General features: G+C 45.5%; 1 protein-coding gene across 1 annotated transcript in view; it reads right to left on the bottom strand.

Annotated features, from left to right (window-relative positions):
• RAB30 (RAB30, member RAS oncogene family) overlaps positions 1 to 13,359 on the bottom strand; it is a 52,496-nt gene extending 39,137 nt beyond the window's left edge. The window contains exon 1 of the mRNA XM_038131177.1: positions 13,227 to 13,359. The gene's annotated coding sequence lies outside the window, so the exon portion shown is untranslated. The remainder of the gene's footprint in view (positions 1 to 13,226) is intronic.
• Positions 13,360 to 15,994: the final 2,635 nt, after the last annotated feature.

The following is a 15,994-nucleotide window of genomic DNA, read 5'->3' as shown; positions in this document are numbered from 1 at the left end:
AAAATACAATTTGCCCAATTTGTATCTCCAGGGTTTCCAGTTTTTCTTCTTTCTATGGCTCCAACTCCTTGTTATTACTTTTCACATTCATTTTACAGCCAGCCTACATCCCACTAATTATCCTTAAAGCAAAAGCAGGGCTGTCTACCATGCTCTCCCTCTCAGCTGGTCAGGTCTCCTTGAAAACACTCATGGAGCTTTCCCCTGCACAAAAATACTGCTGTTATCTGGCCTTTCCCAGCCTCTTAATGATCACAACCTGTAGTCACCCACCAGAAAGCACTGAGCTCTGACAGGTGGAAACTGCATTTTGCCATTGACAGCTACAGTGGATGCAATGATGGACCACGGGATGCTGCAGCAACATACAGTGGCAGGAGGCAGAAGGAACCTCACTTGAGTGGTCACTCTTAATCTAAAGCAGCGGGTCTCCCCTCTTGAGGCTCATCCAACTGTTCCTAAATGGAAATGTTAAGCTGTTATGCCCATATTACTCATTTTCCTCCAGGTCTGACCTACAGCAAATGGCAATTCCTCTTGGATCCATCAGGCTGAGAGGTGATGGTAAGATGAAAGCATGTGGCTTGGGTTTCTTGCAAACAGCAAGAGATTAGGGAATTATGAAGGATTTGAAATGTGACACAAGATGCATTTTTGATATTTACAGGGATTTCTGTGCCTTCAGAGGGAGCCCTTCCCACGCAAAAGCAGAAGTGTGATGGAGTGTCTACTTTCCCAGGAACAACCAAAATAGCCATTATGAGCCTGTTCTTTGCAAGAGGACAAACAACCTCAATCCCACACTGAGGCACACTGGGACCCACTTCAGGCTTAAGATAAAATCACAGATGTTCCTTTTTAAAACTACAAGCTGGAAAGTAAAATGTCAGAGCCTTGGACAAAGCCTTCAAATGCCAAACAAGCTTCACATCTCACACATGAGAAAGGCAGTGAGTTTCAGCACACAGCTTTTCCCAACGTATTTCTATGTATCACAACACATATGAAGACTCAATTAATGCATTCTCCCTTTCAAAAGGGCACACAAGTTATAAGCACTTTCTTCTTCCCTTAGAACAGATTGATGCTGATTACAGGAAGGAGTTCACTGTAACAATTCTCTTTCTAAACCATACCTATTGTCTTGCTCATTTGAAAGATGCATGTGCTGTATCAGAAGAAAAAAGACCCTTATTATTACCAACGTCTGAACCACTAACCATCAAAATTGTTTGCTTACTGGGCACGTTACTTTATCTGCATAGCACTGCTTGAATCCCTGTAGCACCTTCCCAGACAAAGTGCCATTAACATGCAAATGAAAAGTTCACACTCCTCCTTGAGATGGTACACAATTATAGTCATAAGCTAAGGTAATGAAAGGCTCAAAACAAGACAGGTTGGTTACACATGTCACAGCACTGCTTGCAAATCATTCTCTCCTCTAATTACCACAGCATTTTCAGAAGGAATCGATTACAGCAATGTGGATGAATGGGATCCTAAAACTGAAAAATGTACTGAATTAAACATTAATGCACTCATTGACTGTTATCAATATACATATATTTAATGGTATGGCCTAGGAAAATACAGAACTAAATATCTAGAAAGACCAGAATCCTGGACACTGAGGCTTTAAAATAGTCCCAGCCACAGAATATAACAAAAATATAAATTCATCCACCAGGCTATAATTACACTTTGAGTTTTGTTTTTGCTGCAAAGATGGCTGCAAGCCTATAGCCAGGCAGAAAGCCAAGCCACAAACTCTGCTCTATTGACTGCTGAGGTCTCCATCAGGTGCTCCAAAAGAAATACTCTTTTGCCCACACCAAGTCTAAACATGATACAGTGCAATCTCTACTCCATGCCAGGCAATCTTCGGATGAACACTGCCAAACAAGCATCTGAATTCAACAAGCTCCCTGCTCCTCAAAGCATTATACACACTTTAGCCCTGTTTTCTAAGAAAATCAAGCTTTTACAATCATCTAACCTGGCCAACAGGCTCAGAATTCTCTGAAGCAAAGAGTGTTTTGGCAAAATTATAAAGAACAATATCATTGCTACAATTCTTTTGATCCCCAGGTGGCTGGGATCAGCCCAAAATCAGCATCCACACTGTCACTATTGGGCTGACCTCTGCTCTTGCCATTTTTTGTTTGGCTACAGCTGGCTGGTTGTTCAGGACACAGAACAAGAGCACACTTAGCAGCCATGCATTTCTTCTCCAACTGTTCCAATCACAGCTTCTAGGGCTAGCTACTCATTTGTGCTATCTGGTTTCTGGACTTCCATCTACTACTTCTGAGCCCTTGAAGCTGCAGCACTCAGCTACCAGAGTTGAAAGTGCTCAAAACCTTTCTAAAAGAGATGCTCCTGCATGGGACAGAAAAGCTGGACCACTCCTTTATTATTAAGTGATCTGACAGTTTGAGCCCTGTGCCTTGTTCCATTAGAACACTAACTGGTCTGGCAGATTATATCATACATGGTGGTACTGTTTTATCTTACCCACCTTTGAGGAATTAACCAGAATGACTCACTTCTGACTCTGCTATCTCTCTCCAATGATGGCGTCTGGGACCTAAAATAACAATGTTATTTAGACAATGCAAGTTGGGCACCTATGATTCAGAGGGAAAAGCCAAGGCTATACCATTCAGTGAACAAACCCAACTGAACGCAATAAATTCTAAGGCAACATCCTTAGAATTTTTATTCCTTAGAAATTAAATTCCTTAGAAAAGTTATTTACACTTTCTAAAAGGATTTAGAGTTAATGGGACATCAGCTTAATAGTAAAGAGGGTATGTGTTCAAGTCTTTTGGATCATACACAGAGCAAACTCCAAGCAACTGTGCCTTTTGCCTCTGCAAGAGGAGGACATCAGAGCCAACCACACCAGCCTGAGGAACCACTGAAAACACATTGCTGCACCCCAGTATTTGAATTAAGACATCCAGAAACACACATCCTCTGCATGAAAAGAAAACCCTGGTTGCTAGGAGGGCTTGTTCTGCTCAACTTCAACTGAACCAGTACCACAGCATCATGAGGCTGCGACAAAAATGCCACTTTTCGCGTGAGAGTCACTTGATCTATAAGAATCAATCATGTCAAAGATAAAAATCAGAATTCAGGTAGTGGCTGCTTCTTTTCTTACTTCTCTTCTTATGTCACTCACCTCCAACACTTGCAGAATTCCTTTTTTTCCTTGCTAACCCCTCACATCCAGCTGCACTACAACATCCATCACACAGCACCTCCCTGATAGCTGGTGGCTGCTAAGGCAATATTTACACTATGGCTTGCATTGCAGTTTATAAAATTCTTTGGAGCTCCTCCAAAGGGAAAGCCCCACATAAATCAAAGTTGTTAGTGTCATCTACAGGCTAAGTCCAGTCAAGAGTTTGCTAGAGCTCACTGTGGAAACTGCAGATCTTTGAAATACCAATAAATGTGCAGCAGAGGGGCTGAGGAATAAACTTCATTAGCATTGCTGGTAACACTTTTCTTCAGTGGCATACAATAAATCACTGATGAATATTCAAGGCAGCCCTCTGAGGTTATCTCAATTTTATGCATGGAGGCAACCAAGAAACAAAGTTCAGAAGGATCTTGCCTATAAACACAAGAGAGATGCAGAATTCAATTGTCTTGCCTTCAAAGTACAAAAGATGCAATTTCTAGAAGAAACTGTGAATTACATAAATGGATTTGCAATGAAATTAAGGAGACTGTGTTTCCCCAAAACTACTAATGGCTATTCCCACCCAAGTCACGGGACTGGTTACTCAATTACAGTAACACCTACAGACTGTACAAAACTGCAGATTTTTCACTGTAGAAAGTGGGGAGTAACAGACAGAAGTTCTATCCCAAAGACCTTATAATGGATGATAAAACTCAATCTATACACAAAATACAGGAGCAGCCATAAAGAGATTAATGACTCAAAAACTGCATCAGAGGAAGAACGAGAAATGGATCAACTCTCCAGAGTATCAGGCAGACATCAATAAATTCATTAGCTAAGCATCACCCAGCATTGCCCAGGAGATATTTTTAAAATCTTCCTCTGTATCTCCAAGAACTGATGTCATCAAGCAAAACGAGAAATATTGTGAGAGATGTGCTAAGAAGACGGAAAGAATTTTTATGTAATTTCACACATTTTCCAGCAAGAAGCCTGACATTTAAGTGGGATGACCTGGTTACTAGTGGCTACTCCACAAACTGATGCACCACACTCTCCCCTGCCATGACTGACAGCTGCAGTAAACAAACAATCATCCACGCCAGGTTCTTCCTCCCCGTGGCAACAGCTTTTGCAAAACTGCGGAACTTAATGAGATACTTTATTTAATATTTATTTCACAATCAGCCTTGTTTATTCTAACAGAATTAGCTTCAGCCCACAATGAATGTTTTCCTGGGTTATTTCATTGTGCAAATCAATACTCAATTTATTTTGAATTTCTTCAGTTGCGAATTCTTAACTAGGGGGGGATTTGTTCTAAACGTGCCTTTATTTATTATTATTAAATACTAGCTAACTACCCACATGGCTGCAAAATAAACCTGAGGATGCTATCCCAAAAAGTTAAAATTAATCTTTTTCGCTAGGTTAAGACAGACTTATCCATGCAGTTTCCCAATCCAGAGGCACAACAGATCAGAGACAACACTGATATAAAAGTGATGGCCCTTGACAAAAGACTGAATACTCACAGTGAGCAAGGTGAAGTTACTCATGATGGAAGCACACACAAAGGCCAGGCAGCAGCTTGAGAAGGAGCTTTACGAGTTCCCCATACTACATTTCACATCTGCAGTAGAAAATTCAGGAATGGTCCATAATAACCACATATAATGGTACAGGACAGGGCAATCTCCAGCATCTCCAGCACAGGGATGTGACCCAGAAGACAGTTCTCACAAGCCATGCTTTTGAAGACATTTTTGTCAGTGCTTCCTAGTGACACACAGGGACCAGTGACCTGCACAGCTAAGTGCAAGCGCACCAAGACACAGCCTTCCTACAGAACTATGACAACCATTTACAAATATAATGGAAATACTGAGAAGTACCTCAGAATCAAAACATGGATATATTTAAGTTTATTTTCCAGTTTTGGGTGACTGGCAAAGAGACAGAACTTGGAGTTAAACATTGCTAAAAGACATTGATTGTTTCTGCACTGAACATACACTACATCCCTGCACAAGGGGTTCAGGGCATGCCAACCACAGGTCACAACACAAGATGAGACTTCACTCCTACAGATACCACAAAGCAGTTTCCATCTGACTCCTATGCTCATGCCTCCTCCTCCTAAATAGGTTGAGCAGAAATCATTCAGCCTGGAGTTAAGAGCTCAACTTCAGACTTCTGTTTGTCTGCCGAAATTAAAGAGTTAACAGAAACCTTTGCCTATCTGGGGGTTTTCTAGGTGTGCACAAACACATCAATACAAGCAAAATGCTATTACCACATTTTGGAAATGTGAATACTGCTGACTAGAAGGGAATGGGCACATTTCCCTTTTTAGAAGGAACAAATTGTTCAGAACAAGGACAAATGCAATAGCGAAATCAGGCACCGACGCTGCTTCTACAGTTTCAAGCTGCTGGTACATGTAGCTCTGACAGTGTCTTCACATGTTTGGTTTTTTCAATAGACCTAGGACTGTTCAAAAATCCCCTCATAAGTACGTAACACTCTCAAGAACAAATATTTACAGTAAGGATTCTTATATGTGAGAAATTAGAGGGTACCACAATCTTCTCTTGGCTACAGACAGAAGACAGCTACTGCCAACAAGGCTGGAGTAATTGCAATGGTGCGGATACTCGCTGCACTTGAGCGTATTTTAGACAGAAAATATGGAATTAGCTGCAAACTGTGTCAAAACATCCCCTTTAAAGTAAAAGCACTTTCTGTAATTGTGCCACAGAAAAAGGGATTACAGAGAAGAACAGCAGAGCCCAAAGCCATCATCACACAGGTTGAACTTGCTGCTACATCTCCAGTGAACCACATGCTGACTATCCTGATGTCCTCAGTTCACAAAAACATAGAAATCCCAAACCTGCCCTTACGTTTCTGTAACAGCTAGAGATTTCTCTAGTCTTTGCTGGGGTTTAAATAAACTCATTACCACAGGTTTATCTGAATTTAGACCTTTTCCCCACAGAACATGTTGCACTGTGAACTTCAGGGGGGATGCAAGAATAAAAAGGCTAATGTTATTTTTATAAACTTTCTTCTCAATATGCAAAAATGAACTGACACCCCCACAGCAATTTCAGGCTACCTGATTCTCACCTCTAAAGATTACTCATCTCAGGATGGAATAATCTGATGTCTCCAGAGGACTAGCAGGGATACCAAATGAGCCAGGAAAGCTTTTTCAAGCCTACATTTACTTTTCAGGTATTTGTGTTAAAAGCTGTAAGGCAAGAACAACAGAAAAATAATTATTTTTTCAAGTGGCAGTTGTCCTCTCTCTCAGTTAATCAAGTTCAATAGGTATTATAATAAAGTCTCAACCTCCAGTGTTGGAGAAGAAGGAATTTGCAACTCCCTTCTGCCATCAGAAAGCAACAGAAAAATAAGACCACACAGTGTGGAGATGCCATAGTGGATTTCTTGATGTCAATTGAGGTTATACAAGGTTGTCTTACCCTGTTTTTAAGTAAGGATGTTATTTTCAGTCAATACTCCCATGCAGCCCCAACCGTCATGAAAACACCACTCTTTAGGCCCTAGAATCACCATGAAGAAATTCTCACTAATTAGACACAAATCTGGCTTTCTTTAAAAACTTGTTAGATGAAAAGCCTTGACTGATCTGCTTTCCATTTCTCCAAGTTCAGGCAATGAAATTTAAATCACAGAGAAGTGATAATGATTATTTTTCATGTCCGTTTTTCATTACTGAAAGTGTTCTTTGCAACATAGCAAGCCCAAAATCTCTTCTCTAATCCTGGCAGTCCTTTAAGTTTTCTTTGATTGGTTGAAAATCTCAATGCTGGCATTCACATCTCAACTAATGGCCTATGTCCCAAGCATGGATCTGGGACTTTTCTGGAGCACAGATTCTTCTGAATCTCTCGTCATGCTCATATTTATGGATAAATGACTATTTGGAGAAAAAAAATGACCATTGAAAAGACAGGAGGGTTTGACAAGTTCCTGTGCCTTAAGTTTCATGTCTCATATAGGGTGATCTACTAACCAGACACAAATTCTTCTACTCAGCACCTCTAATAATCTGTTTGCTATAGGCATCTCATCTTCTTCAGTTAAAGTCTCCATTTATACCTACTCCTCAGCTTTATTTGTAGTCTGGGAGTATCCAAGCTTCTGAAGGTGCAGCTGGGGTGGCTGCATTGGAGCAAGAGGCTCAGGCAGATGGAAAACAAGGGAGAAAGCATGTGGGAACATGGACATTAGCAACTCCCCTGGAGCTGTTGCTGTCTCTTCAGCGACACCCCACTAAGCAGTGAAACATCCTGTACAACCCCACAGAGCTTTGTCAGGGCTGGAAGAGCACTATGGAGAGCACTGAAGGCTTTGGGCTTCTCTGGTTTGGAGAAAAGAGGTGACCTCACTGCTCCCTGAGGAACAGAGGTGGAGAGAGAGGTGCTGATCTCTTCCCCCTCATATCCAGTGATAAGATGCATAGGAATGGTTCAAAACTGCACCGGAGAAAGCTGAGACTGGACACAAGGAAGCATTTCTTGACCAAGAGCATGGTGAAACACTGTAACAGGCCTCCTAGAGAGGAAGCCAATACCCCAGCCTGTCAGTGATCAAGATACATTTGGACAATGCCCTTTGCATGTTTATGGTCAGCCCTGAACTGTTCAGGCAGCTGGACTAGATGATGCTTGTAGGTTCCTTCCAACTGAAAATATCCTATTCTAACTGCTTGATTACTCTGGAGAGGGGTCCCATCCTTCCCGAGCCAGGTAACGGGGTCATCCCTCCAGCCAAAGCAATAAAAGCTTTTGGGTTTTTGTGGGTTTTTTGTTTGGTTTGGGTTTTGTTTTTTGGTTGGTTTTTTTTTTGTTTGTTTTTGTTTTTTTGTTTTTTTTTTTTTTGTTGTTGTTGGTTTGTTTTGGTTTGGTTTTTTGGGGTTTCTTTTTTGGCTGCAAGGATTTTGGTTCAAAACACTCAGGAGAGCCCATGCAAATGATTGTTACTGTGGGGGATGCAAGACTCTCATACACAGTCAGATTCATTTTCTGCACTGTTCCAAAAAAATTGGCACCAAGGCTCAGCACCACCCTACAGGATGGTAGTTCCATGACAATTCTCTTTTACAAACAACAGCCTGGATTTATATCAAGAAATACTCCCACTTTAAATGCACACATGCTGCCCTTTGAGAAACTGAGCTTCTGCTTAATCGAAAAAAGCAGAGCTGAGTTTTTGGAACCTTCATTGCAGAGGAAAAGCAGCACAGTGCAGCAGCGGGTTGGGCTGCTAGGGCCCTGCATGAAGTCCCTCTCTCTATGGAGGGCATCTTTAGCAGGACACAGTAACCCAAGCACTGCTTGACTTCTGTACTTTGGCGTCTCTAACACCTCTTTTTTTTTTTTCCTCCCCTTTTAAATTCAGCCTGCAGGATGCAGTCTTTTAAAAAACCATGCACAAGCTCATCTTTTTTCATGCCAGCACAGCCTTTCCTCCCTTTCCTCTTCTCTGTTTCCTTTTCTCATTACTCTTTTCAAGGTCTAAAAGAAAACACTATTCAGATACTTAAAGGTTACAGTTAACTTTTTATTTCAGCAGTACTCAAAAGACAGTATTCCTGCTAAAAGGAAAGAAAATAAACAGGGTATCCTGTGATGTTTAAAAGGACAGCAGCAGATTTCTGTGAGACCTTACTGAAGGTTTTCTCCTCTGTTTGTACAAGTATTCCCTAATTATCTCAGGAAACTAATAGATAGGTTAAATAGGTTTTAAATAGGTTTAAATTTTGCCTTAAGTATATTAGGGAACAGTGCACCTCTGCAGTGTAGTGAAAGCAGTAACTCCAGGAGAGGTGAGATGACAAATAGCAAGTGAATCTCAAGCTGTTCACAACCTAAATATCTCTCCTCAGCTCAAAGCCACAAAGCTCTCTAATTATTTTTATCTATGCAAGGTGAAATCAAATGACATTACAACACAAATCTCACTAATACCTTATGCAGGGCCAATGTTTAATGGCACAGATTAGTAATGAAAGCACTGCAACAGCAACAGACTTCAGTGTGGTCTTAACTGTTTAAAAGCTGACAATGATTTTAAGGGACAAGTTTTATCCCTGTTCTGCCCTAATTATTTCAACATATTAGCACCTGAGGAATATTTGACTCAACTCCTTCCCTCCCCCGCTTTTAAATTCATTATTTATGCACAGGTCAACCATGATTAAATGACAAACATGACAGACCACTTCTTTCCCACTGTAAGAGAGCCATTAAAATAAAATGAGAATTTAGTTAGTTATTGACAGAAGCACTGGGAGGGAGCGGGAAGCTAAATGACTTGCTGCAAAATGAAATTGTGGGAACTATGAAGTCAATCAAAACACTGCCCCAGGTCATCTCATCTGCCCTCTAGCCAAAGCAGAGCTGTTGCCGAGCATCTCTGCCTCAAGACCTCTCCAACTGGGCTGATGTTTTTGGTGTCAGAAACCCATCAGTAATATAGGAAGTTATTTTACCATCTCCTAAATCTCCTGTTCCAAAGTTTTGCAAACATCCACATGAGCATCAGTATCTAAAAGAGCTTCATCGCTGCAAGGCATGCCCATCTTGTGCTACTTTCTACACTCCTGCCATGCCAGCCACAGTGTTGCAATGAATCTCTCTAATTTTCCCACCGCCTGGGTGGTTATTTGACAACATGCACAAACTAGCACCTATCACATTCCCCACTCCTCCTTCTGTACTCACAGAGAGCAAGGCTTGCACTCAAACTGCTGGGCCTGTCCTTAAAAAAAGGCAATAAGCCTTAAAAAGAAAAATGGAATCGACCTAGATCCCAGCTATTATAATTCCTTGTTTGGCTACATTTTATGGAAAAATAAGAAAATGCCAACAAACCTATACCTCCCACAAAAAGCCCAGCTGCAAATACATCTCTCTGGGACACACCACAAACTCAGAGCAAGTGTCTCAATTTGCCAGTTGATGGATGCCAGCCTGGCTGTCCCAGCAAGGACCCAAACCAGGCAGCTGCAGAGCTGAAACCACGCACTCACTACAGCTTGCCTTAGAAAGCCACACGCTCAGCTCAGGCTGTGAGCAACACCTTCCACCTGCAGCTGGGTCTGGGAAGATGGGGAGCACACAGCACAGATCAGCCAACAGAGAAAAGCTCTTTCACAGCAGGGTGACAAACGGGGGCTGTTTGCCTGCAGATCTTTCTCCCCTTGCTTGCTTGGGAAGCAACTCTGCGTTGCTCCCAGAAGAGCCACCTTCAGCCACCCACCTCTGGCTTCAGGAACTTCAGCTGGCTCATCAGGTTCCAGCTCCAGGCTACAGAAATCCCTGTTCTCCCATAGCTCACCTCTGGAGCAAAGAGGAAAGCTACGCTGAAAAGTCAGCAAGGCTGGCCCAGCTCCGGCTCCTCCCAGCTCCCCTCATCTCATATCTCATCAGTCTTCGGGTTCCCTGCACACGAGGTTGGGTGACATGCAAGCATCCCAGGGCAGCAACACTTCTGGGACAGGCAATTTAACACAGTTCAGGGCACACAGGTGATGCTCATAAAACCCATTTCCAAGGATGTGATTTTTGGCTTCACTAGGAAGCCAATAATTGGCATCATACTCAACTTCATGAGGAACAGGACTAAAATAAAAGAAAACTCTGCAGAGTATGACCATGAGACTACCTAATCCTAAATCTCCCTTCAGAAACTTGACATGAGTAAGAAATGGGGGGAAAAAAGTAAAGACATGAGAAAATGTTTAGTGCTGCCTTCCTGGGATATTTTCTTTGCTTCCAGCAACCGGCATTTTGGAGAATTCTTGATTCAGAGTAAACACATACACTGCGTTTAGGTCTTTGTTAGACAATAGGAAGGGTCCCCTCACTTATCTGGGTTTTTTCCCAGCAATCATTGAGTGATTTTCAGCTTTTTGTCCCTTTTTATGTGTCTTTATTTCAGTTTCTGAAAGGCAAAATTTAAGCTGATTGATACAATAGTGTATGTTTCTGTGGTACATTTTTAATCCACCTCCTGATACAGTATAATATAGCTTGAAATTCTAGCATGCCTTGTCACAAGTTTTTCTGAATCCAACAAATATAATAAATTTTGAAAAACATACAAATATGTATTGCTATTTATGCTTGTTTTGTTCAAGCTAGATGCATAAAGAAAGATGAAAACAGAATTTTAAAATATCAGCATCACAAAAATTTTATTATTTAAATGCAAAATCCCCAGCCATGGATTCTTTGCTTGTTCTCACCAACTTCTATATCAGTATTTCCCAAAACAATTCCCAGGCTACACGTTCAAATTATCACTTCATATCCAGTGCCTTCTATCCCAAGCTAACAAAATCACTGCTATAAAACTTCTCCTTTTACAGCCAAGATGGGAAACACTCTATTAGATTATCTGTTGCCTCCCTTGTAAAATAAAGAGGAAAACGCCATTCCAGGAAACAAAAATGTTAAAAAAAGACCAACCAAAGGCAACGCCTGCATGCACTGTTGTTCTTCCCCTCTGAGTCAGTAGTAAAGAGGAAGGAAGGAAAAAACACAGCTAAAATAAATGCAGGGAGGTGTGGATGCAGCACGTTTATCCCACTGGAAGAGGGGAAGCTGTAAAGCACCATCCCTTGCATGCGGACACCCCAACACCGCCTGGGTGTTTACAAACACTTTGAGCAAACCGAACAGGGAGTTTCATTGTCCCCACTGCACTCATGTCACCCTCTCCCCAGCACTGCAATTCCAGGGAGAGCCCTGCCAGAGGACACACAGTGCCAGTTACACAAGAGAAGCGCAGAAGCAAATATGCAGCAGAGGGGAGAAAAAAACCTAAAAATATCAGCTCAGCTGCACACTCTTGCTGCTCTCAGAACAGCCTCCAAGTGGGGCTTTGGTGAGGATTAACTTTAAAAGGCACTGAAAGATACTGACAGACTTGAAGCGAGCAGGACCCCTCTATGTGCACACATTTCACTGCCACCTGCACAAAATGAGGTGTCTGGGGTCCACTAGCAATTGCAGAAGCAATTTAGTTACAGAAGGGGATTAAACCTTCTGATGTCACATAATAACAACAACAACAACAACAAAATCTTACATTGTACTAATATCTTAGCACTACTCAAGTAAAGATCCAAATTGCACCTTACAAACAGCAAGGAACGGAAAAACAAATGAAAAGCCACACTAAAATGAAGCTCTGCTGGACCACAAAGTTTCTACAAAGTTTAAAATAGGGGCACTTCTTGTATTTATGATAAAACTGAAAAAGATCAGAACAGTAGCTTGGAAGTTGAAATAAAACATCAAGACTGTCCAGCCAAGAATTTTTAAGATACTAACTCATTATGTGACTTGGAAGAGAAATCTGGACCAACTGCACACAGCCAGGACTGCGAGCCAGTTGGATTCAAATCTCCCCCGTCTCCCTGAAAGAGGGGAGGAATGGCGGTGTCAAAGCAATGAAGCCGCACGACAGCACACCAACGCCCCCAAAACCTCCCCAAAGCACACACCTCGCCTTTATTTTGTCCTCAGGAGCCCGGCTCTCTCAGGCTCCGCAGCGCTTAAGACACCAATTCAATATCCATCTTATTTTCCACTCTTATCCAGCGAGGGAGACAAACGAGCCAGGGCTCCCCGCCGGCTCGGGACCGCGCAGCGCCGGGGTGCCCGGAGCATCCCGGAGTTGCGGGAGTTTCCCGGGGGCTGCGGGACGCGCAGCCCCGGGCCCGAAGTGCAGCGAGCGGGACTCATCGCCGCGGGATGACACCATGTAGCGGGTTAGGGTTTCTTCCTCCCCCTTCCCCATCCCTCCGCCCCTCCTTTTTCAGCAGGACCAGGGAACGACAGCGCAGTCCCGCCCGGCAGCGCTGCTCCCCGCTGAGGAGCACACAGCGCGGGGAAGGGCATCGGGAGATGGGGGCCTGGGAGGGAGGAGGTAACAGGACGAGGAAAAGCACGCAAAAAGAGAAGAGGAGCGCAGAACTCACCTGGTTTGGGATTTGTCCTCCCTCTCCACGACCATAAAACGAGGCGGGAGCCAGGAGCCGGTCAGCGGCGATGGGAAGGAGCGGCAGCCCCGGGCCGCCGCCGCACGCTGGGGACAGCGGGGCTGGGCTGCAGCCCCCGCACGCCGGGCTACGTGCGGACCCCGGAGAGGAGCGCGAAGCAGCCCACTTCCACTGGGATGGGTGCCGGCCACCCTCCCGGCGCAGGGCAGCTCCCCGGGATGGGCGCAGCGGGGTTGGGCGCAAGGCAGTCCCGCTCGGGGATGCGTGATCAGTCCCCACCGCCCGTGCAGCGCAGCCCTCCGGAACGCTGTCGAGCCACCGCGGGACCGGGACGCCCGGGACAGGAGGCGCAGGGCTCGGCGCAAGGCAGCCGTGTGCGGGGATGCGCGCAGGGCCGCCCGCCGCAGGCAGCGAGCAGCGGGAGCGCGGCCCCCCCGCCGGCCCCGGCAGCGGACGCGGCACCGGCCGAGCACAATGAGCGGCGGCGCGCGGCGCGCCCCCGCGGCCCCCGCTGGGCAATGACATCACCCCTCTCGCCCGCCGGGGCGGGGCCACTGCCCGCGCCGCCGCCTCGCCATTGGCCGGCGCCCCTCGGCGGCGGGGGCTTCTGGGGCTTGTAGTTTGTTTACGCGGCCGCAGCGCGGCAGCGTGCAGGGCGTGGACTCAACTTCCCGGCAGATCCCGCGCCGCGCGGCTGCGTTGGGAAGCGGGGCAGGGAAGGAGGCGGCGGCCGCCGCCATGTTGATGGCGTGGGACGCTTAGCTCTGGAGGAGCGGTCGGGGAGCCGGGTTAAGATGTCGGAAAAGGGGGAAGGGTGGGAGTCCTGTCTTGGTTTAGGGGGCAAGGAAGAGCTTGTGCGAGCGGTTGAGAAAGAAGGGGGAGGCTGAGGAATAGCCGGAGGGGCGCGGCGGGTAGGGGAGGGGTGCCCTGAAGGACACGGCCGATTGTCACTCGGTGACTGCCGGCTCTGTCTGAGGCAGCGCCTCTCTGTGGTGGGAGCGGGGCCGTGGCGTGGGAGTCTGTCCCGGGGCTTGGAGGGGCCCGCACGGCTGCGGTGGGTGTGCGGCAGGCGCGGCGGTAAAGCGGCGGCCGGTGACGGCTGCCGGGGCGGGTGGGCGCTGGGCCGGTGCTGCTCGCGGACGGGGAGGCCGCTCTGTGCGGCCCAGGAGCCCGGTGGCTCTTGGGGCTGTGCACCCCGCGCCTTCCGGGGAGAGGGGCCCGTGCGGGGCTGTGCCAGCCGCGGTGCTCGGCCCTTGGGCCAAGTACGGGCTGTGCGGTAAAGAGCAGGGCCGGCCTTGGTCGGGCGGCTGTGCACAGGGAGCAGATTGGAACGTGCCCTTGTCACACGGCAGGTGACAGCCCGCGCTTCCCTGGTTTGAGGGGGTTTTTTTAAGGGTTCCAGCTCTGTCCGATGCCTGGTAATTTCACTAATGGTGCCTGGTTGTCAGAGGCTTGGTGTGACCAGCAGGAGGAGCTTTGCTTCCATTTAAAGTCCTTAGTATGTCTGTAAGAGGGTAGATTGAGATTAGATATAAAGTAGAAATTCTTTACTGTGAGGTGAGGCACCATCACAGGTTGTCTGGAGAAGCTGTGGATGCCTCATCCCTGGAAGTGTTCAAGGCCAGGCTGAATGGGGAATGGGGCACTGGGCGGTCTGGTCTACTGAAAGACCAGATGGTCTTTGAGGTCACTTCCAACCCAAATGTGTAATTCTGTGTCATGTTTGAAAAAGCTGAGAGAGCAGATGAAATGGTGTAAGACATCTCAGCATGGTATGGGAGCAGCCAAGCTGACTTGCTTCCCCACTGTTTTGTCTGTGCTTGCTGTCTCACATTGGCATGGCTTAGCCAGCTGACTAGGTGCTGTCTTAGTGTCAGCCCTCTGGCTGGCATGCAGGAAGTAGGCTGGAATTTTGAGCAGTGCTTTTAGACTTTCTTGTAGTGAACATTATCCCTGCTTTTGCTAGTCTTTTGTGCTGGGGAATGGGAAATACGTGTTCACCAAATGAGAGAGTAGTCAAAGCTCTGTGAGCCTTAAGTGGACTGGAGTTCCCTGAAACTGTGTATAGAAGGCCTGTGCTCGAAACTGGAAGGGAAGATGGTCAAAGCGTTGCATGGTTTGTGAAATAATACCATTTCTAGTTACAGCTGATTCCTGTGAAATAAAGCACTTCATTATGCCAAGAGGATACTTAATTGGAAAGAGTCATAAAGAGTTTTGCAGGCTTGCTTGAAGTCTTGGCTAAAGTCCAGTAGTGTTACAGCTCAGGTAAAAGGGAATCACAAGGGTTTATTTCATCCTGTGGCTCCTCCTGGAGGTAAGTACAAGGCATTTGCTCAGGGTATTGCTACACAATAACTACACAAGTGGTGTGTTTGCCACAGGGTACACGAGTACTGGAGGAAGGATGTTGTGAGATACTCTGTGGTGGAAATACTTCGCCTGAACATTGCGGCCTTTCAAGATTTGCTGGTACTATAGGAATGTATGCTATGCTTTTATCACTTTAGGCGCAGCTCTCTCTAGTTAAAGAAGCTGAGCCGGTTGCCTGCCATCCTGCAAAAGGTCCAGTGTTCTGAGTGCTTCTCCTCACAGGCAGGTTCTCCTGTTTTATCATACTCCTCCTGCAAAAAAAAAAGGAATGGTAGAGGTGTAATGCTCTTTTAATAAGATTCGTAGCATCAATAGTTCCATGTATCTGGAGAATTCTGAATTACACATACAGCCCCTTTTATTTCTTTCCATAC

Source organism: Motacilla alba, chromosome 1 (genome assembly GCF_015832195.1).
Source record: "Motacilla alba alba isolate MOTALB_02 chromosome 1, Motacilla_alba_V1.0_pri, whole genome shotgun sequence".
Taxonomy (NCBI): domain Eukaryota; kingdom Metazoa; phylum Chordata; class Aves; order Passeriformes; family Motacillidae; genus Motacilla; species Motacilla alba.
Note: the sequence above shows the minus strand (reverse complement) of the source record. Positions and strands in the feature narration are given on the sequence as shown.